This window comes from Mustela nigripes, chromosome 13 (assembly GCF_022355385.1).
Source record: "Mustela nigripes isolate SB6536 chromosome 13, MUSNIG.SB6536, whole genome shotgun sequence".
NCBI classification, from domain to species: Eukaryota; Metazoa; Chordata; class Mammalia; order Carnivora; family Mustelidae; genus Mustela; species Mustela nigripes.
In genome coordinates this window covers 21,511,712-21,537,612 of record NC_081569.1, presented here as the reverse complement: position 1 = coordinate 21,537,612, position 25,901 = coordinate 21,511,712, and positions in this window count along the sequence as shown.

The window sequence follows — 25,901 nt, the reverse complement described above, 5'->3', positions numbered from 1 at the left end:
AAAGGGGGGGTGGGTTTATGGACATTGGGGAGGGTATGTGATTTGGTGAGTGCTGTGAAGTGTGTAAACCTGGCGATTCACAGACCTGTACCCCTGGGGATAAAAATACATGTTTATAAAAAAATTAAAATTGTAAAAAAAAAAAAAAGAATTACAGTAGACTTCTCAATAGAAATAGTGCAAGCTAGAAGACTATAGAATAACATTTTAAAAGTCCTAGGGAAAAAATGTTATTGATTCAGAATTCTCTTCATAATGAAATTAATTTAAAAAATGAAGGAAAAATAACTACTTTCTCAGTCAAAGTAAAATTTGAAAATTTCGTTACCTGCATATTTACACCTTCTTAGGTGTAAATGTATGTGAGTATACAGCTACATAGTTACTTTCTTATGGCTAAATAATATCCCATTATATATATCCACTAATCTTCTTTATCCATTCATCTATTGACGAACACCTGAGTGGCTTCCACAATTTGGCTATTGTAAATATTGCCGCTATGTAAACATAGGCACGCATATATCCTTTTGAATGAATAGTTTTGTATTTTTAGGGTAAAACCCCAGTAATTTAATTGCTGGATCATATGGTAATTCCATTTTAATTTTTTGAGGATCTTCCATACTGTTTTCCACAGTGACTGCATCAGTTTGCATTCCCACCAACAATGCACAACAAGTTACCTTGTCTCTGCATCCTGGCCAATATTTGTTGTTTCTTGCTCTTTTTTTTTTTTTTTTAAGAGTTACTTTATTTATTTATTTATTTTTAATTTTTTCAATTTATTTATTTTCAGAAAAACAGTACTCATTATTTCGATCAAAATTCCACCAGTATTCTTCAAAGAGCTGGAGTTTCTTGCTCTTTTGATTTTAGCCCATCCTGACGGGTGTGAGGTGATATCTCATTGACATCTAGATCTGCATTTCCCTGATGGTGAGTGACGTTGAGCATCACTCATTGAGCATTGACATCTAGATCTGCATTCCCCTGATGATGAGTGATGTTGAGCATCTTTTCATGTGGCTATTGGCCATCCTTGTCTTCTTTGGAGAAAAGTTTGTTTATGTATTCTGTCCATCTTTTTAAATTGCCCATTATTTGTATTTTAGTGTTGAGCAGTGTAAGTTTTTAAAAATATAATTTGGATATCAACTGTTTATAGCTATGTCATTTGCAAATGTCTTCTCCCAGTCCATAGGTTGTCTTTTTATTTTGTTGATTGTTTCTGTTGCTATGCAGAAGCTTTTTATTTTGATGTAGTCCTAATAGTTTATTTTTGCTTTTGTTTTCCTTGCCTCAGAAGACATATCTAGAAAAGTGTTTCTCCAACCAAGGCCAGAGAAATTATTGCCTCTGTTCTCTTCTAGATTTTTATAGTCTCAGGTCTCATAGTTGGGTATATGGTGAAATAAAGTGGTCCAGTTTCATACTTCTGCATACTTCTTGTCCAGCTGTCCCAACACCATTTGTTAAAGAGATGATCTTTTTTCCATTGCATATTCTTGCCTCCTTTGTAAAATTTAATTAACCTATATTATATTAACCCATATTATCATTGGTTTTTTGTGTACTATATTAACCTATATAATTGTGGGTTTATTTCTGAACTTTCTAATCTGTTCTCTTGATGTGTCTATTTTTGTGCTCATACCATACTACTTTGATTACTACAGCTTTGTCATATATTTTGAAATCTGGAATTTCAAGACACCTCCAGTTTTTATTTTCTTTTTCAATATTTCTTAAGCTTGAGAGAATCTTTTGTGGTTCCACACAAATTTTAGGATTATTTGGGTAATTTAGGATTATAGTTCTGTGAAAATGTTGTTAATTTGATAAGTATTGCATTAAATCTATAGATTGCTTTAGGTAGTATGGGCATTTTAACAATAGTCTTCTAATCTATGGGCATGGTGTATCATTCCATTTGTTTGTGTTGTCTTCAATTCTTTCAGCAGTTTTTTATAGTTTTCAGAGTTCTGTCTTTCACCTCCTTGGATAAGTTTATACCTGGGTTTACTCCTACGTATTTTATTACTTTTGGTGCAATTATAAATGTGGCTATTTTCTTAATTTCTCTTTCTGCTGCTTCGTTATTAGTGTATAGAAATGCAACAGGTTTCTATATATTAATTTTGTATCTTGTGACCTTACAAGATTTTACTTCTTCCTTACTAATTTGGATGCCTTTTATTCTTTTTCCATTTCTGATTGCTGTGGCCAGAACTTCCAGTTCTATGTTGAATAAAAGTGGCGAGAGTGGACATCCTTGTCTTGTTCCTGACTTTAGAAGAAAGCCTCTCAGTTTTTTTCCCATTGAGTCTGATATTCTTTTTGAGTTTTTCACATATGACCTTTACTATTTTGAAGGATGTTCCCTGTAAACGTACTTTGTTGAGGGTTTTTTTTTTTAAAGATTTTATTTATTTATTTGACAGAGGCAGAGAGATCACATGTAGGCAGAGAGACAGGCAGAGAGAGGGGGGAGCAGGCTCCCCACTGAACAGAGAGCCCGATGTGGGACTCGGTTCTAGGACCCTGAGATCATGACCTGGGCTGAAGGCAGAGGCTTAACCCACTGAGCCACCCAGGCGCCCCTGTTGAGGTTTTTGTTTTGTTTTGTTTTTTATCATGAATGGATGTTGTACTTTATCAAATGTTTTATCTCCATCTATTGAAATTATCATATGATTCTTATCTTTTCTCTTATTAATGTGATGTATCCCACTGATTTGAGAATATTGACTCATATTTGCATCTCTGAAATAAATCTGACTTAATCCTGATGAATGATATTTTCATTGTGTTGTCAGATCTGGGTTCCTAGTATTTTGTTGAGGATTATTTCATCTATTCATTAGAGATATCAGCCTGTAGTTCTTTCTTTTTTCTTTTTGTAGTATCTTTACTTAGTTTTGGTATCTGGGTAATACTGGTCTTATAGAATGACTTTGGAAGGTTTCCTTCCTCTTTTATTTATTTTTTTGGAATAATTTGAGAAGAATCGGTATTAATTCTTCTTTAAATGTTTGGTAGAGTTCACAAGTGAATTCTTCATTTCCTGGGTTTTTGTTTGCTGCAATTTTTTTTTTTTATTACTGAGTCAATTTTATTGCTTTCTATTGGCCTGTTCAAATTTTCTATTGCTTTCTGACTCAGTTTTGGAAGGTTTTATTTTTCTAGAAATTTAGCCATTTTTTCTATGTTGTCCAATTTGTTGGCATCAAATTTTTCATAAAATTCTCTTATATTCCTTTGTCCTCTCTGGTGTCAGTTTTTATTTCTCATCCTTCATTTTTTATTTTGTTTATTTGATTCCTCTCTCTCTGTCCCTTTTCAGTGAGTGTGGCTAAAGGTTTATCAAGATTGTTGACCTTTTCAGAGAGTGAGGCAAACCACGAGAGACCCTTAAATATCGATAGCAAACTGCGGGTTGCTGGAGGGGAGGTGAGCAGGGTGGGATTAATGGGTGATGGGCAATAAGGAAGGCACGTGCTGTAATGAGCACTGGGTGTTACATGTTAGTGATAAATCACTAAATTCTACCCCTAAAACCAATATTGCCCTATACCTTAACTAACTAGAATAAAAAAAAAAAACTTATAAAATAGTTTCTTGATCTTTTCCAAAAACCAGCTCCTGGTTTCCTTGGTGATTTAGTTTTTATTTCATTTATTTCTGCTCTAATCTTTATTATTTCCTCCCTTCTACTGGTTTTGGGATTTGTTGTTGTTCTTTTCTTTTAGGTATAAGGTCAGTTTGCTTATTTGAGATTTTCTTGCTTCTTGTGGCAGGCCTGTATGGCTATAAACTTCCCTCTTAGAACCACTAATGCTTACAAGTAAAATTTTCACTATTTACAGATAACATGATCCTATATATAGAATATCTGTAGGATTCCACCAGAAAAACTATTAGAACTAACAAATGGGGGCACCTAGGCTGCTCAGTGGGTTAAGCCTCTGCCTTCAGCTCAGGTCATGATCAGGGTCCTGGGATCGAGCCCCATATCAGGCTCTCTGCTGGGCAAGGAGATTGTTCTCTCTCTCTCTCTCTCTCTCTCTGCCTGCCTCTCTGCCTACTGGTGACCTCTCTGTCAAATAAATAACAAATAAAATCTTTTTAAAAAATAACTAACAAATGAATTGAGTAAGGTCACAAGATTATTAGCCACCGTGTTTTCATTCCTTGCTGGATAGGAAATTTTTGACTGTAGATTTTTTTCTATTCAGCACATTAAATATATCATGCCACTGCCTTCTAGACTCTAAAGTTTTTGCTGAAAATTAGCTGATTGCCTTATGGGATTTTCCTTGCATTTAACTGTTTTCTTTTTTCTTGGTACTTTAAAAATTCTCTTCATCACTACTTTTTATCACTTTAATTATGGTGTGTCTTGGTGTGTACCTCCTTGGGTTGATTTTGTTGGGGACCCTCTGTGCCTCCTGGACCTGGATTTCTGTTTCTTTCCCCCATATTTGGGAAGTTTTCCACTATTATTTCTTCAAGTGAATTTTCCACCTCCTTTTCTCTTTCTTTTCCTTCTGAGATCCCTATAATGTGAATGTTATGATGGCTGATGGTGACATTGAGTCCCTTATTTTTATTTCATACTATTATTTTTTCTCTCGCATGCTCAGCTTGATTTTATTGCTCTGTCCTCCAGTTTGCTGATCCATTCAGCTTCCTCTAATCTACTATTTATTCCACCTAGTGTATTTTAAATTTCATTTACTGAGCTCTTCATTTCTGATTGGTTATTTTTTCAAAATTTCTATCTCTTTGTTAAGGCCCTCCACTCTTTTCTCAAGTCCAGTATCTATATGACTATTACTTTAATTCTCTATCAGGCATATTACTTATCTCCATTTTGTTTAAATCTCTTATTGTGACTTTTGTCCCGTTCTTTCATTTAGGACATATTCCTCTGTCCCCTCATTTTGTCTAACGCTCTGCGTCTGTTTCTCTGTGTTAGAAACACTGTTTCTCTGTGTTAGTCAGCTGACTCTCCTGCTTATGAATAAGAGGTCCTGCAGTCCTCCGCAGTGCAGTGTCCCATGTTCACCAGGGATTTCTCCTGTGTGTTATGTGTGTCCCCTACTATTGTGGCTGAGCACTTTTTCCTTGAGTCCAAGTCTCTTTGCCTGTTGTGGGCAATTTTTGGTCCCTGTGGTTTAGTGGGCCTCTCTAGGGACAGCAGGGCTTGAATCTAATCAGACCAACTTATTTGCTAGAGATGAATGGCACCAAAGTGCAGGATGCTTTCCTTTTGTTGTCCCCTCAGAAGCTTTTGTTAGTTTGTGGACCCTGTAGTTAGACCACCAGTCTGCTCCGAGGCCACTGTTGGGGCCACAGTCTGACAGGTATGTGTAGTTATCTTTTCCTTTCCCTGGGGAAGGAGTTACTTTGGAGTGATGCTGGCCTTTGTTGGGGCTGCTTGCACATTGTAAAGCTTATGGCAGTCCTTCAAATAATCTCTGGCCATGAGTGTATTGGAGGGGCCAGATATGCCATGTGAAGAAGAGCAGGACCATGGTGTTAGCAAGATCTGTGTGCCTCTCCTCTGTGGAAGTAGACCTGCAACTGCTGGAACTGAGGAAGACCTGGCTGGAGAGGGTGGGTCTGCTAAATCATAGGGATTTTTTTTTTTTTGGTGGGGGGAGGAAGGATGCACCACATTAACAAGTTAGGCAGTCAGTGCTGCACTGTTTCCTGTAGGTGGCTATGTGTTTATGCTGGGGGTGGGGCAGTCTCTCAATGATCTCTGTTCCTCCAGCACACACTCTGAGATGAAGTGAATCCTCCTCTCATATGCCCCAGGTATTTTCCAAAGTGCTGCTTCTATACTGTCTGTCTGTGGGCTGTTTTTTGGCTGCCTTTTTAAGGATAGGAACTCAATTTCTTCTTGCCCTCCTGGTTCTCCCAGAGCTGAGCCCATTGATTTTTAAAGTTCCAGGTTTTAAGTCCTGCTGATTGTAAGAACTCACAAAATTTGGCTCTTCTGATTCTCAAAGCCAAACAGTTTCATTCAGTTCTATGTATTTTCAAATGTTTTTGAGACCTCCTCCTTGACCATGGATTATTTAGTGTGTTGTTTACTTTTCACAAGTATAGAGATTTTCTTGTTGTTTTCTATATTGATTTCTAGTTTGAGTCTGTTATGCTTGTAGGACACATGCTCTGTATGATTTCAATTCTTTTGTATTTGTTGGGGTTTAATTTTTGGCGTGGGATATGATTTTTCTTGTTGAAACTTCAGAGGGTGATTGGAAAAATATGTATTGTTCTATTGTTTGGTGGAGAGTTCTATGTGTGTTAATTACATTCTGTTAGTCTGTGTTGTTCAGATCTTGTATATTCTTACTGTTTTATATCTAGTAGTTACAACAGTTGCTGAGGTGAGGTTTGAAACCTCCATCCATTATTTTGCATTTGTCTATTTCTTCTGTCACCTCTATCAGTTTTTGCTTCATGTATTGTAATGTTCCGTGGTTTGGTATGGACATTTTTTTTTTTTTTTTTGGGTTATAATCCTGGGTGACCCAAACACTGGTCATCTCCATGCTCCCACTACCAAGAAACTTTTGGTTTCTAAACATACAAGGTAATGCAACCTTACAGTATCTTGAACAGAATAAATAGTGACTATCTGGAGAAAGAGACCATAAGTTTTTTTCTTAGATGTAATTTTTATGACACTCCCTTCTATGACTTCTCTTAATAAATAATTATGATAATTATTCTTTTTTTTTTAAATTTTTTATTTTTTATAAACATATATTTTTATCCCCAGGGGTACAGGTCTGTGAATCACCAGGTTTACACACTTCACAGCACTCACCAAATCACATACCCTCCCCAATGTCCATAATCCCCCCCCCTTCTCCCAAACCCCCTCCCCCCGGCAACCCTCAGTTTGTTTTGTGAGATTAAGAGTCACTTATGGTTTGTCTCCCTCCCAATCCCATCTTGTTTCATTTATTCTTCTACCCACTTAATCCTCCATGTTGCATCACCACTTCCTCATATCAGGGAGATCATATGATAGTTGTCTTTCTCTGCTTGACTTATTTCACTAAGCATGATACGCTCTAGTTCCATCCATGTTGTTGCAAATGGCAAGATTTCATTTCTTTTGATGGCTGCATAGTATTCCATTGTGTATATATACCACATCTTCTTGATCCATTCATCTGTTGATGGACATCTAGGTTCTTTCCATAGTTTGGCTATTGTGGACATTGCTGCTATAAACATTCGGGTGCATGTGTCCCTTTGGATCACTACATTTGTATCTTTAGGGTAAATACCCAATAGTGCAATTGCTGGGTCATAGGGCAGTTCTATTTTCAACATTTTGAGGAACCTCCATGCTGTTTTCCAGAGTGGCTGCACCAGCTTGCATTCCCACCAACAGTGTAGGAGGGTTCCCCTTTCTCCGCATCCTCGCCAGCATCTGTCATTTCCTGACTTGTTGATTTTAGCCATTCTGACTGGTGTGAGGTGATATCTCATTGTGGTTTTGATTTGTATTTCCCTGATGCCGAGTGATATGGAGCACTTTTTCATGTGTCTGTTGGCCATCTGGACGACATATCAGATAAAGGACTAGTGTCCAAAATCTATAAAGAACTTGTCAAACTCAACACCCAAAGAACAAATAATCCAATCAAGAAATGGGCAGAGGACATGAACAGACATTTCTGCAAAGTCTACTGTAATTCTTAATGTTTTTCAATTCTCTACTTTGTTCCTTATATTTAATGGTTGGTGTTTGTTTGTTTGTTTGTTTCTTTGTTTGTTTTGGTGGCTACCTTTTAAAATTTCTCTCTTTTGTTTTTAGCAGTTTGAGTATGAAATGCATAAGAGTATGTGAGAGTGTGTGTGTGTGTGTGTGTGTGTGTGTGTGTGTGTACCTTGGGGTGTTTTTTTTTTTTTTTTTTTGAGGTTCTCTGAGCTTTTTGTATCATTGTTTTGGTGTAATTAATTTCAGGAAAAAAATTGTTAATAATTAAATATATTTTCTTCTCCATTTTCTCTCTCTTTTTCTGAGATTCCAATAGCACATATTTTATTATGTTTGATTGCCCCATACTTCATGGATGTTTTCTTCTGTCTTTTTCCTACTATTTTATTTTCTCTGTGTCTCTGTGTCTCTATCTGTATGTCTCTCTGTCTTGTTCTGGCAATTTCTATTAACCTATCTACAAGCTCATGATTTTTTTCCACAGCTCTATCTATGGGTCAAAGGCATTCTTTATCCTGTTAAATGGCTTTTTATTTCTAGCTTGTACATTAATTCTTTTTAATAGTTTCAATCTTTCTGCTTGAGTAACCCATCTAATCTTGCACATTGTTGACCTTTTTATATATTAATCGTAATTATACTAAATTATCTGTCAGATAGTCCCAACATCTGTGCCATATCTGAGTTTAGGTTTTTTTTTTTAATTTCTTTTCAGCATAACAGTATTCATTGTTTTTGCACCACACTCAGTGCTCCATGCACTCCGTGCCCTCTCTAATACCCACTACCTGGCTCCCCCAACCTCCAACCGAGTTTAGTTTTGAAAATTTCTTTGTGTCTTGAGTGCCATTTTTTTACCTTTTCATTACCCTATTTTTTTAAATTTATTTTTTAATTAATTTATTTTTTAGAGGCGGGGAGTGGGGAAGAGGTATAGAGGGAGAGGGAAAGAGAGAGAATCCTAAGCAGGATTCATGCCCAGCAGGTTGTGTGGGGCTCGATCTCACAACCCTGAGATCATAACCTGACCTGAAACCAAGAGTTGGATGTTCAACTGACTGAGCCACCCAGGTGCCCCTACTTTTGAATTTTAAGAAGAAAGAAACTAAAAATTCATAAGGAGCCAGGTAGAAAATCAGGCTTGCTATACAGGAATGAAACTCGGGCTAAACTCAGTGCTGACTGATGGAAGCGGGTACCTGGAGAATCTTCAGTGCTTTGGAAGGAAGGTGTAGTATTAGATACTGCAAAATTCAGAAAAGCTGTGCATCACAAGGAAAGGTGAAATTACAAGGTCTCAGAAAATATGCCACTTGCATATACTTTCTGAGGGGTAAAGAAAAATCTTAGAAGGTATACTCCAGCAGAGTGATAGAAACATGAAAATAAAGAATTAAAAGTAATAAAATGGTTGGAGTTTAAACATTAAAACAGTTTCAACATATGAATTTAGGTACAAATAAATGCTGTAAATATTGTAACAAGGCTGCATGCAAAATTTAAGATTCTTTTTTAAAGGAACATTTATATATTAACTGTCAATTACATAATGTTCAAAAGAGGGCTGGAAAAACAAAAGAAGCAAAGGTGAGAAAAAATCCTCATTGAATATGGGAAAAATAAGGTTTTTTTTCATGACATTGCTAGAAAATTTTGATGAAATAAATATAGATTTAAGCGTATTTTGTCATTTGTTCAAGAAATATATTGAGTGTCTAAAATTTTGAGTCAGAATAAAGGATGTCTGCTTTCCTGGACTAACTGGTAGGAAGTTGCATGAACAGAAACTAACAATAAATGGAGAAATTACAAAGTATACAGAGTATTTCATGAATGTAGCTCACAGGGTGGTAAAGACAGAGAAGGATAGGGGATAAGCTCCTATGTATGACTTGGTCAGCAAGGTTCTTTTCAAGTAGAATGTATATGGCACCTTGAAACTTGAGAAGACCCAGCTGCACAACGAGAGAGGTGATATACATTCCAGGCAGGGCCTGAATCCTGGAAGGGTCTGAGGTTGGCAAGAAACTGAACACAGCTCAAGTTGCTTAACAGTTCGTTAATAGAGGCCCATCCAATAGGATGGTGGCGATCAAGTGATCAGGTCTCAATCTGATTACACAGCTCCCCTAGCCTGTGCTAAGGGATGTGGATCTCCACTAGGTATAGGAGAAAGTTACTAAAGTATGTGGCGCACGCACGTGTGTGTGTGTATGTGTGTGTGTGTGTGTGTGTGAATAATATATTCAACAAGGTTCAAAAACCAAATCAGAGCACTTTAATACATTACAAAATGAGAAGTCTCAATTCTACCCCCGTTCTTGTCTATCTCACAACTCTCATTTTCAAGTAAATATAAATTCTCATTTCTCCCTCTTTCTTACATAAAAGATGGCATGCTATGAAATATCATTTTCAACTTGATTCTTTTATATAACAGTATTTCTGGAAATATTCTCATATCAGCATATGGGAAGCTTCAATTTTTTTTCTGCTTCAAAGTATTCTGTTGTGCAATATACCAGAGCTCATTTATCTGATTTCTTCTTGGTGGGCTTTTGAGTTTTTGTGATATTTTTCTATTTCAATGTTGCTGAAAACACACATGTACATATATCATTTTGCAAGTGTAAAAACACATGCAAAGGGCAAATTCCCAGAGGCATTAATGAGTTAAAGAGCAGGTACATTTAGTATTTTCATAGAAATGCCCATTTGTCTTGCATTATGTTCTTTAACATGTTGCATTCCCATTGACCATGGCTGAAGACACCATTCGTTTTATGTATTTTTAAATGTATTATTAATATTTTAATACAAACATATTTTTAAAAATTTATGTATTTAGTATAAATATGTATTTTAAGTATATAAAAATGTATTTAAGCAACTTAAAATACATATAAATATTATTTCACATAATATATAACATTATATTATTTATTACATATTATCAATTGAATATATTTATTATGTTAATAATAAATGATGTTAAAAAATGATGAAAAGAGAAAGCAAAAGTTTCATCACATATTTTATTTCCCTGAGACCCAGACTTTCTCTGGTAGCTCCTTAGCTCAGAAAACTAAAAACCAGGCACATTGGATGGTAAAATTTTAATAAAACCTGTAGTTCAGTTAATGGTGTTGTGTCAAAGTTCTGGTTTTGATAATTGTATAATTATCAGCAATTAGGAGAAGCATGGTAAAGGATTTATGGGAATTCTCTGTATGATCTTTGTAACTTTTCAGTAAGTCTAATACTTCTAAAACAAAAGGAGGGAAAAGAGAATGTGAATATTCTTCTTCCCAAATTTGTTGCCTCTGCCACATGTCCAGTCTCACTGAGAGATGCCATCCTTCTCCCAGCCCCTGAGCTGGGACCTGAAGTGTGTCTCCGATTCCTCCCTTCCTGACTGCCTCCCAGTCCTGTCTGTTCTGCCACAGACTTCCATCATGGGCTTCCCCCTTCTCTAAACAGCCAGGCTCAGGCTCAGGTTCAGTCCTACACAAAATCCTCAACACCCTTGTAATGATAATAATCCTGTTCCCCAACCCCCTACTGCTGCTAGAAGTCTATTTCTTAAACACTGACTATATTCTTTCCCTTTCTACTCTACACCTGTCTTCAAAGCATTGCACCCCTTAAGACCCAGATGTCTATCCCCCTTCATTTTCCAGCCACTTGTGCCAGGCAGCCTGCCTTCTTAGTGACCTCTGGCCTCTCTGTCCCTTGTTCTACCTGGTTTGCCTCAAGCTTCAGTCTAAAGCTACCTCTTCCCTACTGCTTTCCTCAAATCCATCCACCTCCTAGAAGTACTTAGTGCTCTCCACTTTACAAGGCATCTACATACAGATGTATCTTTTATTGTAGCAACACTGGGAGATTGTTAGCGTCTTGATGCACATGACACTAGCATTCTGTTCAGCATTCTGTTTCAAGAACACAGCTCAGTTCTCGGTATATAATAGATTTGCAAAGAGCTGTTGTTGCATTGAATATGTGCCAAAGCTTCATTTACACCTTGCTTAATCATATTTCAAAAGCCATGGAACTTCCTATGAGCCGGAAACAAGCCATTTTCTACCCAGCGAAGCGACTCTACTATTCACTTCCTCCATCCCTCCATCAGCCAACAGAAAATGGCCAAGAATATCAAATTGTAATCTACTTAAATGTTCTTTCCTTCAGAAAAGGACTGGATTCAATAGAACTTCAGGTTATGTTCGACTTCCTTAACGACACTGGAATCAGTTCAGCTTGCATCTGCAGCCTGGAAGGAATGTGCACCTCCCTGCAACCCAGATCTCCGTGCTCAGCAGCCTGTGCAGGGCTTTCTAAGAAGCTAACTTCGAGAAGAAGCTGATGGGAAATTGGCATCCCCAGGACTCAGAGCACAATTCAGGAAGCTGGAAGTCCAGTCCTGTTGCCTTTTCAGCTCATTATAGCTGTTCCTTATTTAGATTTTTAGTTTCCCTGGTCTCTAAGGTTAAGTCACAAGTGTGAGTTTGAGAACACCACTTCCTTTTTTTTTTTCCCTGAGATTTTTATTTATTTAGACAGAGAGAGACACAGTGAGAGAGGGAAGACAAGCAGGGGGACTGGCAGAGGGAGAAGCAGGCTTTCCACTGAGCAGGGACCCCCAAGCAGAGCTAGAAGGCAGTTGCTTAACAACTGAGCCACCCAGGTGCCACAAGGACACCCCTTCTGATCCTCCATAATCCTCTGTTACTAATATTTGTTCTTTACTATCTTTAATAGGTAATCAGACAAACAAAACACTTGTCTTCAGCCCTATGCGCACAACACTGGTACCCACATGTTCACGTGTGCACAGATGGTGGCGTTTTTTCCAGGCAGCTTTACAGAGCTTCTCAGCTGTTGGATCTGACACCCAATGTCTTTGTTTTACACTTTCTGCAGAGAAGGGTTGCTGTCTAGGATGATTGTCTAGGATGGTTGTTCTTGGGTGACTGTTCTATTGTCTGGGATGATCCCACACAACTTTCTGGGATCTGCTCTGGACATTCTTGACTCTTTGTCAGACCTGGGAGAGTGCTCAACAGGAAAAAACTCTGTACTGCAAGTAGCGGATGTAGCAAACTGAGAGCTTCAGCCCTGTGTCTAAGGTTGCACTGAAGCTCCCATCAGGGGGAGGAGATCAGACACCCTGTATATTCACCTGGAGAGTGTAGTGGGGGTGGTGATACATTGTAGCAGAGAAGGGCTCCCAGTCAAAATGAAGAGGCAGTGAGCACACAGGAAAGTACATAGAGCATATAGGAGAACAAGTTGGAATCAGGAGCAGTGGGCAGTTAGAGAGGCAACAAGCCTCCACTGCTGGACACATATACATACAAGGTCTCTCCCCGAAGGCCTGGGAAACACAACCTCAAAGCCTTGCTTTTCTATAATCCTGGGCTCACCTGAAACCTTATTTCCAGCTGTTGTGAGGGCAGAGAACATTCCCTCACAAGGATGGTCGTGTATGTGCCCTCTGGTGAGAGTCATGTGCCACCAGGTGCAGTGACCAAGCTCCCTCTGGGAGTCTAGCATCAGGTAAGGTGGACCCCATAACAGGTTCGCCTGTCTGGGGATGGAGGATCCTCTAGGGTGGAGACACAGGGCAGTATTGGTGATTTGCTTGATTTGCACACCTGGGTCTGCAGTCACCTAAGTGAACTCTTGCATATCTTTCCTGAATGCTGTGAATTGCCTGGATTGGCACACTTGCATTCCAAAGCAGCCAGAGATATTGCCGCAGAAAGGAGAGGTCTCCAGGAAGAGTGCCTGTTTGGAAATCTGCCTCCTTTTCATGGGTTGTTTGCAGGTGATGCTCACAGGGTCCAATTTCATCTCTGACATGCTAATGTGCCACCCTTCAAAGACCTTTCTGCACAGACAGCCAGAAAATGTCTCACTGTGCCCACTGACTTCATTCAATTTCCTGCTTTTCTCAGCTAATCCTCAGCCTATAATTTCTTAATGACTTTTCCAGCGCTGTTCTGCTGATCACTAAAAGCATAACCAGCCAAGACCCCCTGCATGTCTGTAACTGGGATTTTGTCAGCATTTCTTCTGTTATTATGAAGACTCATCGTTGTCTCTGGGCATCCAGCATTTCTCTGAGGTAAGCATTTTTTAACCAGGAATAGGATTTGGTAGGGACCTCAAGGAGCAGGCCATTGTGAAAACCTTGGACATCCAACCCTGAAGAGACCCAGAGAGAGCATTTCTGCTGAAGGAGGCAAGGCCTGACTTGGGACCATCTTTATTCTCCTTGTAATTATAATCCAATAACATAGTTTGGAAGGAATCCATTACCCCAGGGTATACCTAGGTTTTCAAATCTATGTCCCCCACTGGTTTATACTTTTGATACCCCTGGCACATCTCTTTCCTTAACCCTTCCTATGTAATAGGACCTGGCCATGGTAAATGTTTCCCAAATATATTCATTAATGTCAAACTATGAAACTGTATTAAGTGGCTTATCATTGCACTCTGATCATATAGTAATATTTCCAAGTTAATGAGATTATGAGCCTTAGGCTGACTTACTACAATCTAATGGTAACCTTTAGAAAAACTGTGAAAAAGTTATTCTTAATATCATTTTTATTTAGCTGGGAAAAAGTCCTCTTGCCTCTCATTCTTAGCCAAAAGTTGTCTCAGATAAGATGACATGGTACTACTTTATGAATTCAGCATGAATCAGGCAACAGAAGAGCCAGCTAGATGTCTGAGCTCTGTAGGACTCCCTGTCCCTGCAAGCTAGGAGCCCCAGCTACCCTTCCCTCTCTCTCCATTTCCCTGACCATTGAAGAACTAGGTTTTTTTTTTTTTTAATTTAATTATTTTTATTAACATATAATGTATTGTTCTCCCCAAGGGTACATTTGTGATCCATCAGGCTTACACATTTCACAGCACTCACCATAGCACATACCCTCCCCAATGTCCATGACCCAATCACCCTCTCCCTACCCCTGCAACCCACCTCAGTTTGTTTTGTGAGATTAAAAGTCTCTTATGATTTGTCTCCCTCCTGATCCCATCTTGTTTCATTTTTTTGAGGAGACTTAACATCCCCATCTGCCTTCCACTTCTGCTTCACAGTGACCTCATCTCTGCAGGTCCAGTGCAATGGCTCAGCAGTAGATCTCCATTTCCATGGTGATTACCTATAATCTTTGTCCATTTGCATATAGGTTGGTGAGCATATGACCTAAAATCAATCAAGCTACCTAAATACTTAAACCTTTTCATGATACAAACTCCTACCACGTGCTCCAGGATCTGGGTCCTATCCACCTTTACTAATCTTGCCTGCACTCATTCCCCAAATCACTACCTTATAAAACCAGTCCTACACTACCATATAAAATCTGCACCTTATCTCACCTCCATACTTTGACACAAGCTTCTCCTGTTGCCTGGAAAGAAAAACCTTCCTTGTTTATCTGTAAGTCCTTAACCCCAATCAAAATTCAGATCAAGATTATTACCTCTATGAACTACCTGGAAGGTGAAAAATACTTCTTTGCATCCATGATGCACTGAATATTCTGCACCAATTCTGCTACTTGCTCAGCATAGACTCTAGGGGCATGGGAGATTTGCATGTTGGTCTCCCCAAACACCATTCAGACACCAATATTAGACATATTTAAAAGTAACTAGTTAAATTCCAAAGTCACAGCACTGTCTGGCACATAGCAGGAACTAAAATAAATTTTTTTAAATGGTGTTATTCATCTCACTCTTACTTATAAGAGTGTGCTGAATTAGAAATTAGATCATTGTTACTCAGTGCAAGTAAAGATTAAGGAATACCCCAGACTAGTATAGCAAAGAGTGTAAAAGAACAATCAAACCATTCAGACTAAAAGGGAACTCTCCAAAGATCCAACCTGTCCTCTTAGCCTCTGGTACAGATCACAGCCTGAAGATACCTAACCTCACCTGTATCACCATCAGGACAAATCAAAGGACTGAAAGTTCCTGTCCCTCACATGTGTCACCATGAGTACAGGCATACCTCACTTTACTGGGTTTCAAGTATTGCACTTCACAGATATTGTGTTTTTTACAAATTGAAACTTCAAGACTTCAGTAGAGGAAGTAGCTACAAATGTGACAGAAACAGCAAAAGATCTAGAATTAGAAATTGTAATATAATGACTTATAAGATATATATTTGGTTTTCATCCACAGTTTCTAAAAATGCTTCAGAGCTATAAAAGTTAATGAATATCCTGTTGTTAATGAAAGTGACTTTTGGACCCCACCCAAGAGCCAGGACTTGTTGTCAGGAGGAACAATCATATGGTCATAGGATTGGAAATTGGGACTGGCATCTGAAGTGGGAGGTTGTAGGTGGAACTGTCTTGTAGCATTGAACCCCTAACCTGTGGAATCTGATGCTGTCTCCGGGTAGACACCGTCAGATCTGAGTTCAGTTCTCAGATACACTGTTGGTGTCCTAGAATTTCTTGGTTTTGTTGGGGAGTACCCCCCATATTAGAGTTGGTTCTGGGGACCCAACAAAGTTGGTGTCAGTAGAAAAGTGGAACCTGAAGATGTGACTGGATGGCTGTAGTCTCATGATAAAACCTTAACAGGTGAGGAGTTGCTTCTTATGGGTGAGCAAAGAAAGTGGTTTCTTGAGCTGGATTCTACTCCTGGTGAAGCGGCTAGGAAAATTCTTGAAATGGCAACAAAGGATTTAGAATATCACTTAAAGGTAAATGATAAAGCATTGGCAGGCTTTGAGCAGATTGGGTCCAATTTTGAAAGAAGTTGTACTGTGGGTAAGATGCTATCAAACGGCATCACGTGCTACAGAGAGAATGTTCATGAAAGGAAGAGTCAATCAATGCAAACTTCATTGTTGCTTTATTTGAAGAAGTTGCCACAGCCACCCCCACCTTTAGCAACCACCACTCAGATCGGTCCACAGCCATCAACATCAAGGAAAGACCTTCCACCAGCAAAAAAACACAACAAATAATATCCTCAATGGGAAAAAGCTTGCAGCCTTCCTGTTGAGATCAGGAACAAGACAAGGATGCCCACTATCACCACTCTTGTTCAACGTAGTATTAGAAGTCCTAGCAATAGCAATCAGACAACAAAGAGAAATAAAATGTATCCAAACTGGCAATGAAGAAGTCAAACTCTCTCTCTTTGCAGATGACATGATTCTTTATATGGAAAACCCAAAAGACTCCACCCCCAAACTACTTGAACTCATACAGCAATTCAGCAACGTGGCAGGCTTCAAAGTCAATGTACAGAAATCAGTGGTTTTCTTATACACTAACAATGAAAATACAGAAAGGGAAATTAGAGAATCTGTTCCATTTACTATAGCACCAAGAACCATAAGATACCTGGGAATAAACCTAACCAAAGAGGTAAAGGATCTGTACTCGAGGAACTACAGAACACTCATGAAAGAAATTGAAGAAGACACAAAAAGATGGAAGACCATTCCATGCTCTTGGATCGGAAGAATAAACATTGTTAAAATGTCTATACTGCCTAGAGCAATCTATACTTTTAATGCCATTCCAATCAAAATTCCACCGGTATTCTTCAAAGAGCTGGAACAAATAATCCAGAAATTTGTATGGAACCAGAAGAGACCCCAAATCACTAAGGAAATGTTGAAAAACAAAAATAAAACTGGGGGCATCACGCTACCTGATTTCAAGCTTTACTACAAAGCTGTGATCACCAAGACAGCATGGTACTGGCATAAAAACAGACACATAGACCAGTGGAACAGAGTAGAGAGCCCAGATATGGACCCTCAACCCTATGGGCAAATAATCTTCAACAAAACAGGAAAACATATAGTGTGGAAAAAAGACGGTCTCTTCAATAAACGGTGCTGGGAAAACTGGGCAGCTATATGTAGAAAAATGAAACTCGACCATTCTCTTACACTGTATACAAAGATAAACTCAAAATGGATAAAAGACCTCAACGTGAGACAGGAATCCATCAGAATCCTAGAGGAGAACATAGGCAGTAATCTCTTCAATATCAGCTACAGCAACTTCTTTCAAGATATGTCTCCAAAGGCAAAGGAAACAAAGCGAAAATAGATTTTTGGGACTTCATCAAGATCAAAAGCTTCTGCACAGCAAAGGAAGCAGTCAAGAAAACAAAGAGGCAACCCACGGAATGGGAGAAGATATTTGCAAATGACAGTACAGACAAAAGGTTGATATCCAGGATCTATAAAGAAGGCCTCAAACTCAACACGCACAAAACAGACAATCATATCAAAAAATGGCAGAAGATATGAACAGACACTTCTTCCATGAAGACATACAAATGGCTATCAGACACATGAAAAAATGTTCATCATCACTAGCCCTCAGGGAGATTCAAATTAAAACCACATTGAGATATCACCTTACACCAGTTAGAATGGCCAAAATTAGCAAGACAGGAAACAACATGTGTTGGAGGGGATGTGGAGAAAGGGGAACGCTCTTCCACTGTTGGTGGGAATGCAAGTTGGTGCAGCCTCTTTGGAGAACAGTGTGGGGATTCCTCAAGAAATTAAAAATAGAGCTTCCCTATGACCCTGCAATTGCACTCCTGGGTATTTACCCCAAAGATACAGATGTTGTGAAAAGAAGGGCCATCTGTACCCCAATGTTTATAGCAGCAATGGCCACGGTCGCCAAACTGTGGAAAGAACCAAGATGCCCTTCAACGGACGAATGGATAAGGAAGATGTGCTTCATATACACTATGGAGTATTATGCCTCCATCAGAAAGAATGAATACCCAACTTTTGCAGCAACATGGACGGGACTGGAAGAGATTATGTTGAGTGAAATAAGTCAAGCAGAGAGAGTCAATTATCATATGGTTTCACTTATTTGTGGAGCATAACAAATATCATGGAGGACATGGGGAGTTATAGAGGAGAAGGGAGTTGGGGGGAATTGGAAGGGGAGGTGAACCATGAGAGACTATGGACTCTGAAAACAATCTGAGGGGTTTGAAGTGGCGGGAGGGTGGGAAGTCAAGGTACCAGGTGGTGGGTATTATAGAGGGCACGGATTGCATGGAGCACTGGGTGTGGTGCAAAAATAATGAATACTGTTATAAATAATATATAATAATATAAATAATAAATAATATATATATATTTTTAAAAAAAAGAAGAAGGAAAGGAAAATTGAGTTGGGAGAAACAAGAGGAGGAGACAAAACATGAGAAACTGTGGACCCTGAGAAACAAAGTGAGGGTTTTAGAGGTAAGAGGAGTGGGAAGATGGGTGAGCCTGGTGGTGGGTATTAAGGAGGGAACGTATTGCATGGAACACTGGGTGTGGTGCATAAACAATGAATCTTGGAACAATGAAAAATAAAATTTAAAAAACTAATGATGTATTGTATGGTGACTAACATAATACAATAAAAATATTATAACTTGCTGGGAAGAAGACAAAAAATATTGCAATTCTCTGGAAGCTCAGATGATGGCTAACACTTTTTAAGAATTAAGTATTTTTAAAATCTAGATACATACATCGTTTTTTAGACATGATACTACTGCTCACATAATAGACTACAACATAGTGTAAACATAACTTTTGTATGCACTGGGAAACTAAAAAATTCATTTCACTCACTTTATTGTGATATTTGCTTTATTGCATTGGTCTGGATCCAAACCCACAATCTCTGTGACGTATGCCTGCAGAGATCACAAGACTGAAGTTCCCATTCCTCAGATGTGTCACCATAAATACAGATCACAGTACTGAATGTCCCTGTCCTCACGCATGCTGAGTCTCAATACAGATAGTTGTGGGCACTGGAAGGCTGGCTGCAGCAGTCTTATCATAGACTGGTTGTCACTCTTCGCCTCTCCATCCAACCATCTTTTATTCATCTTGTTTTAGAATACACAATTTCAGAGCCTGACTTACAAGTTCAAAAATCAAACAACTTCTATTTTTTAAAGACTTATTTATTTATTTGACAGAGAGAGAGAGAGACTTGGGGAAGGGGAAGATGGAGGGAATCTTCAAACAGACTCTCCTCTAAGCATGGAGCCCAACCTGAGGCTCAATCTCATGACCCTGAGATCACAACATGAGCTGAAACTAAAGAGTCAGACATTTAACCAACTGAGCCACCCAGGCACCCCAAACATCAAATGACTTTTTTTTTTAATTTTTTTATTTTTTATAAACATATATTTTTATCCCCAGGGGTACAGGTCTGTGAATCACCAGGTTTACACACTTCACAGCACTCACCCAAGCACATACCCTCCCCAATGTCCATAATCCCACCCCCTTCTCCCAAACCCCCTCCCCCCAGCAACCCTCAGTTTGTTTTGTGAGATTAAGAGTCACTTATGGTTTGTCACCCTCCCAATCCCATCTTGTTTCATTGATTCTTCTCCTACCCACTTAAGCCCCCATATTGCATCACCACTTCCTCATATCAGGGAGATCATATGATAGTTGTCTTTCTCTGCTTGACTTATTTCGCTAAGCATGATACGCTCTAGTTCCATCCATGTTGTCGCAAATGGCAAGATTTCATTTCTTTTGATGGCTGCATAGTATTCCATCGTGTATATATACCACATCTTCTTGATCCATTCATCTGTTGATGGACATCTAGGTTCTTTCCATAGTTTGGCTATTGTGGACATTGCTGCTACAAACATTCGGGTGCATGTGCCCCTTTGGATCACTACGTTTGTATCTTTAGGGTAAATACCCAATAGTGCAATTGCTGGGTCAAATGCAAACATAAAAACTTTTTTTGTCTTTTTTTAGTTGAAATTCAATTAGTCAACACATAGAGCATCATTAGTCTCAGATGTAGAGTTCAACGATTCATCAGTTACATGTAACACCCAGTGCTCATCACATCACATGCCCTCCTTAAGGTCCATCATGCAGTTACACCATTCCCCTTCCATCTACCTTCCAGCAACCCTCAGTTTCTTTCCCATAATTAAGAGTCTTTCATGGTAGTCTGAGACATGGAACTCTCTGATGACTTCCCATTCCATTTTTCCCTCCCTTCCCCTATGATCCTCTGGAATGTTTCCTATATTCCTCATATGAGTGAAACCATATGATGATTGTCTTTCTCTAATTGGCCTACTTCACTCAGTATAATACCTTCCAGTTCCATGCACATCAGTGTAGGTGGTAAGATTTCATCTTTTCTGATGAGTAAGTAAAATATATATATATGTATATATATATATATATATATATATATACACACACACACACATATATTTTTATATATGTATAGTATATAGTATATATATATATATGTAAAATATATACATATTATACACACACACACACACACACATACCATACCTTCTTTATCAGCTCTTCTGTTGATGGACATATCAGCTCTTTCCATAGTTGGGCTATTACGGGCATCACTGCTATAAATACTGGGGTGCAGGTGCTCCTTTGAATCATTTGTATCTATAGGGTATATATCTAGTAGTGCAATTGCTGGGTTGTAAAAACTGTTTCTTGAAATTGTCATCCCCTATGTTTATGGCAACAGGGGATGGTAATAAGAGCACAGTAAGTCTACCCAGAGGCTGTGGGGACCTGGCATACTTTGGACCTTTAGGCTAAACCAGGTAAGACAAAGAATGGATGTAGCAGCAAAATGCAATATGAGTTTCATTAGATATGCGTGCTCAACCTGTCCTTTTCTACTCCATCAGGAATAACCTTGGTCAGAATAACAAACCCAGACCTCTCAAAAGCATAGTCTCCAGCTATGCTTTCTTTGACCCTCTGCAATAGCTATTGCTTTCTGAGAAATACCTTCTCCAGCTCAGATTCTTAGGCTGTTTCACTCTCCAAAAAATTCTATAGAGCATGGGAATCAACATGCATTTTGTACTTAGTCATCTTTATATCTGTCTTTGCTGTGTCAGTCTCAATTCAGACTTTCAGCTTCAAAGCTCACCGAAGCCACGGGAATCAAGCCCCAGGGTGAGATGCCCAGTTTATTTCTCCTGACAATTTCCCCAGGAAGTGCCAAGTCTGCTCTGGTTTTGCATCTTCTTCCTGCCCCTATGAGGTTGCGGGACTCATCCTGGAAGTTATCTTGGTTCTTCTCTCTGGAGAGAAGATTCTGAAATCCTTCATCAGGCATTCAGACCTTATCACTTGGCCAGAGACAGCAAAGCCTTCTCTGTCCGCCTTTCTCAATACACACTCCTGCTATCCCAGAAAAACAAAAAACATGCAAACCTCCATCCTTGCCCTCTGGGAGGCACTTTCACAGCCAAATCAAAGTGCAGTGCCTTGGAGAGAAATTTGTATTTCTTGGCATCCGAGGTCCAGAGGGTGGCCAGAGGGGATGTCCCTGGGGCCCGGGGTGGGGGCATAGGGTTTCCAAGAAAAGAGGGCACTGAACCAGCCCTTACAGGGTGAGTGTGGGTAGGCAATGATGGTGACACATGTCCTTCTCCTTCTCAGTTCTGTATCCTTAGAAATGAGAAGAAAATGTGTATATAACACCACTAAAAAGAAAAATAACATCAGCATACCAGGAATTTGAAGGAATCTTTGAAAAGCAAAAACGAGACAGGACAATACCACAGCCTCTAGGAAAGACAGGAAGGGCAGCAGAGTCGGGATGGTGGAGGGTCCTGTAGGTCTGAGTTCCCAGAAAACAGCACCTGTAACAGGCTTTCATCCTGGAAAATTCAGGAGGGCTGGTCCCCAGTTTACTTTCTCAGTTGAAGAGTGGCAGAGGATGGAGCTCACTGAGCCCCTCCATGCCCAGAGGTGGGAAGACTGCACATCTCTAACCCCAGCAGGGTAACAGAGTCCTAATTTTAACACTTTAATTGAAAAACAATCTGAGGGGTTTGAAGTGGCGGGGGTGTGGGAGGTTGGGGTACCAGGTGGTGGGTATTATAGAGGGCACGATTGCATGGAGCACTGGGTGTGGTGAAAAAATAATGAATACTGTTTTTCTGAAAATAAATAAATTGAAAAAATTAAAAAAAATTAAAGCATCCAATAAACCAAGTTAATTGTTTTTGCTCTCTGATCGTCTAAAAGCACAAGAAAACAATGGTTTTTTTTAAAAAATGCTTGTTTTACAATTGGGTTTGTGCTAATCAATACATTTTAAAATTCTTCCTGCTTTTCATGAAATCTACCCCTTCTCTTTGCATGGAGGTCAGAGTTATGTGTTTTGTATTTACATGTCCATCTCCACGCAGAAGGTGTCTGTGAGAGCCATGCTGTGCCACAGGCAAAGGTGCCCTGTCCAGCTTTTGAGGAAGGTGACGCAAGACCTTTTCCCTGGACAGAGAGAACTCTGCCACCTAGTGACTGCACCAGGAGCTGGTCACACTCAGATCAGACTTAAGCACTGGGCTTATTTAAGGCTGCCGGACAGCCCCTGTGCCTGATGGCTGTCCGGCATTTCCCTCCTCTTGGCACTAGGTTTTGCTGCCGTTCCAGCTGGGCTGCAGCCCCCCACAGGGTCTATGAACTTAACCCTTTCCTGGGGGCTTTTACCAGGACACATGTTGCCCTAGGGAACCACAGGGCGACAAGCTGATGTCTGTGTCAGCAGACGTGCCCCTGAGGGGGCTTGGGATGAGATGAGGAGGGATCTGAGAGGGAACCAGGGTTCCCCCACCAAGGAACCACCATGGGAAAGGGAAGGCAGAGAGGAAAGGTGAGCTGGAAGAAAGTGATGCACAGAGCTGTCAGGAGCCCTGCCCTGGGTGAGCCTCCCCCACACTGGTGACCACAGCCAGCGGGCAGCTCCCATCCTTCAGGGGCTTCTGAAGCAAACCGCACGATGGGGTTTCTGGGCGCTGGGCACACACAGCCTAGTACGTAATGCCAGGCTGGGCACACGACACCAGGCACCTGCGCCACCACAGTGGCTAAGATCACACCTTGGAAAACACCGCAGGTGGACATCCCTGCGCCCACAGCACCAGACCCAAAAACCTGGGGACATGTGTCAGGCACACACACTGGGCACAAAACACAGACCACACACTTGTGGCCTCCCGCCAGACACACAGGGTTAGACCTACATACCAACCACGTACTGTCAAACAGTGCTAAGAGCACAATCCAGGCACACAACTCTGGCCACACAAAGGGAGGCACACAATGACAGCAAACAAACCAGGAATACACACGGACACTGGGGACACGTGTCGCACTCATGCCAGGAATAGAGGCTGACACATACCCCAGAGAAGTGATGCCAGCCCACGACACCAGACACACGGTGCCAGGTACACACAGCAAGAACACGTGACAGTAACACACACCACAGCACAATGCTAAGTGTACACTGTGGAACATAGAACACGAAGTATGGAGAAATGCCACACCATAGGAGGCATCCACATGGGGCCAGGCCGGCCTGCCACGTGCTCTGAGAGAATGATACCAGGCACACATGCTGGGAACAAAGACAGGGCATGCAATGCCATGCCCACACACTAGACACAACCCCAGGCACATGCCAGGCCTTTACACCGGGAACACACACTGGTTGCACAGCACTGAGCACTGGTGCAGGGAAGATAATGCGAGGAAACGTCTTCACGCACAGATGCCAGTACCCAACAGCAGGTGAAAATGCCAGGTGCATGACACTAGACACACGGTCTGGGAACAGTGTTGGGCACACAACAGTGGCAGACCAAATGGACTTAGTCTGTCGGGCACATGACCGTGCACAGAACCCCAGGCAGACAATGCGGGCAAACACACCTTGGGCACGTACTGGGAGACACACCAGAGCAGGCCCAGTCTCTGGGAACACAATACTGAACTCACAGGCAGAGTCGTGCGCCCATCACACAACGCCAGGAACATCCAGCAAAAGCAGAATTCTGGGAACACAGGCAAATGACACGAGGCACCCTCTTCCGGAACACAATGCGGGGTCCAAATCCTAGGAGCACCATGCCAGACATGCGATGTGATTCTAGGCACACACTGTGGGATGTAGCATTCCGGGCACACCTGCCAAGCCCGTAAAACTGGGCCTGCAAAACCAGACAGACAATACCAGGCACAGACACAACACAGAACCTATAATGCTGGTACTCATGCCAGGAACAAAACACTGAGCGGGTACGCCAGGCACACACACTGGACACATTGTGGCATATGCATGAGGCTAAGCACACAACGCCGGACACCCAAAGCCAGGCACAGAGTGCTAGGCACACATTCCAGACACGCAGAACCAAACAAATATTGCTGGGCATACAGACCTGAGCAAACACCACGAGGCACTAAGTGTTGGGTACACAAAGTCAGACAGCGCGCCAGGCACATGGTGGGAACATGCCAGACACAGATGCTGGGAACACAAGGCGGTGGGGGGTGGGGGGGGGGGCGGATACACCAAGTCAGCCTACCAAGCTGGTTTTGAGGAATGAACTGTGAGTTGGAAAACTCCTCAACCACAGCCCCGGGCTGGCCGGGCCCAGGGACCAGCCATGCCCCGGACTGGAAGTCAATGTGGTTTGTTACTGCTGCAAAGCCTAAACCACTCTGGCCAGTATCTTTTGTGTGGATGTATGAGAGTTTAAGTCATCAGTGTCCTGTGATGGACTTTGGAGCCATTCTGCATCCTTGGCTATAACACATAATTCTGAAATATGCGGCACGCCTTATTTGGGGGTTTTGTTGTTGTTTGTTTGTTTTTGTTTCGCTTTGGTTTGTTCTGTTTTGTTTTGCCAGAGTGTTTTGGGAATGGGGGATGGTTTCCTAGAATACTAAGTCAAAGGGCAAAAAGCACATGCAATTTGGCTAGATATTCCAATTATCACCTTAGGGTACGCCACTTTGCATTCCCCCCTCCCCCAGTACCAGTACCTAATAAAATGGCTGTAGTGAGGTAGTTCAGAGGAAGAATCAGAGATGGGTCCTTGGACTGTAATGACATTTGGTGCATGCGCTTTTCCTTCGTCTCAAAGCCCAGGAAGCAAGAAACCAACTACCTTCTGACCTTGAGCTCTCTGCCTCCACCCTTCCCAATCCCCAACCTTCCCACCCCTGACTGAGAGGAGCTCTAACAGGAGTAGTTTGAACCGTTAGCCGCTAGGTGGTGCC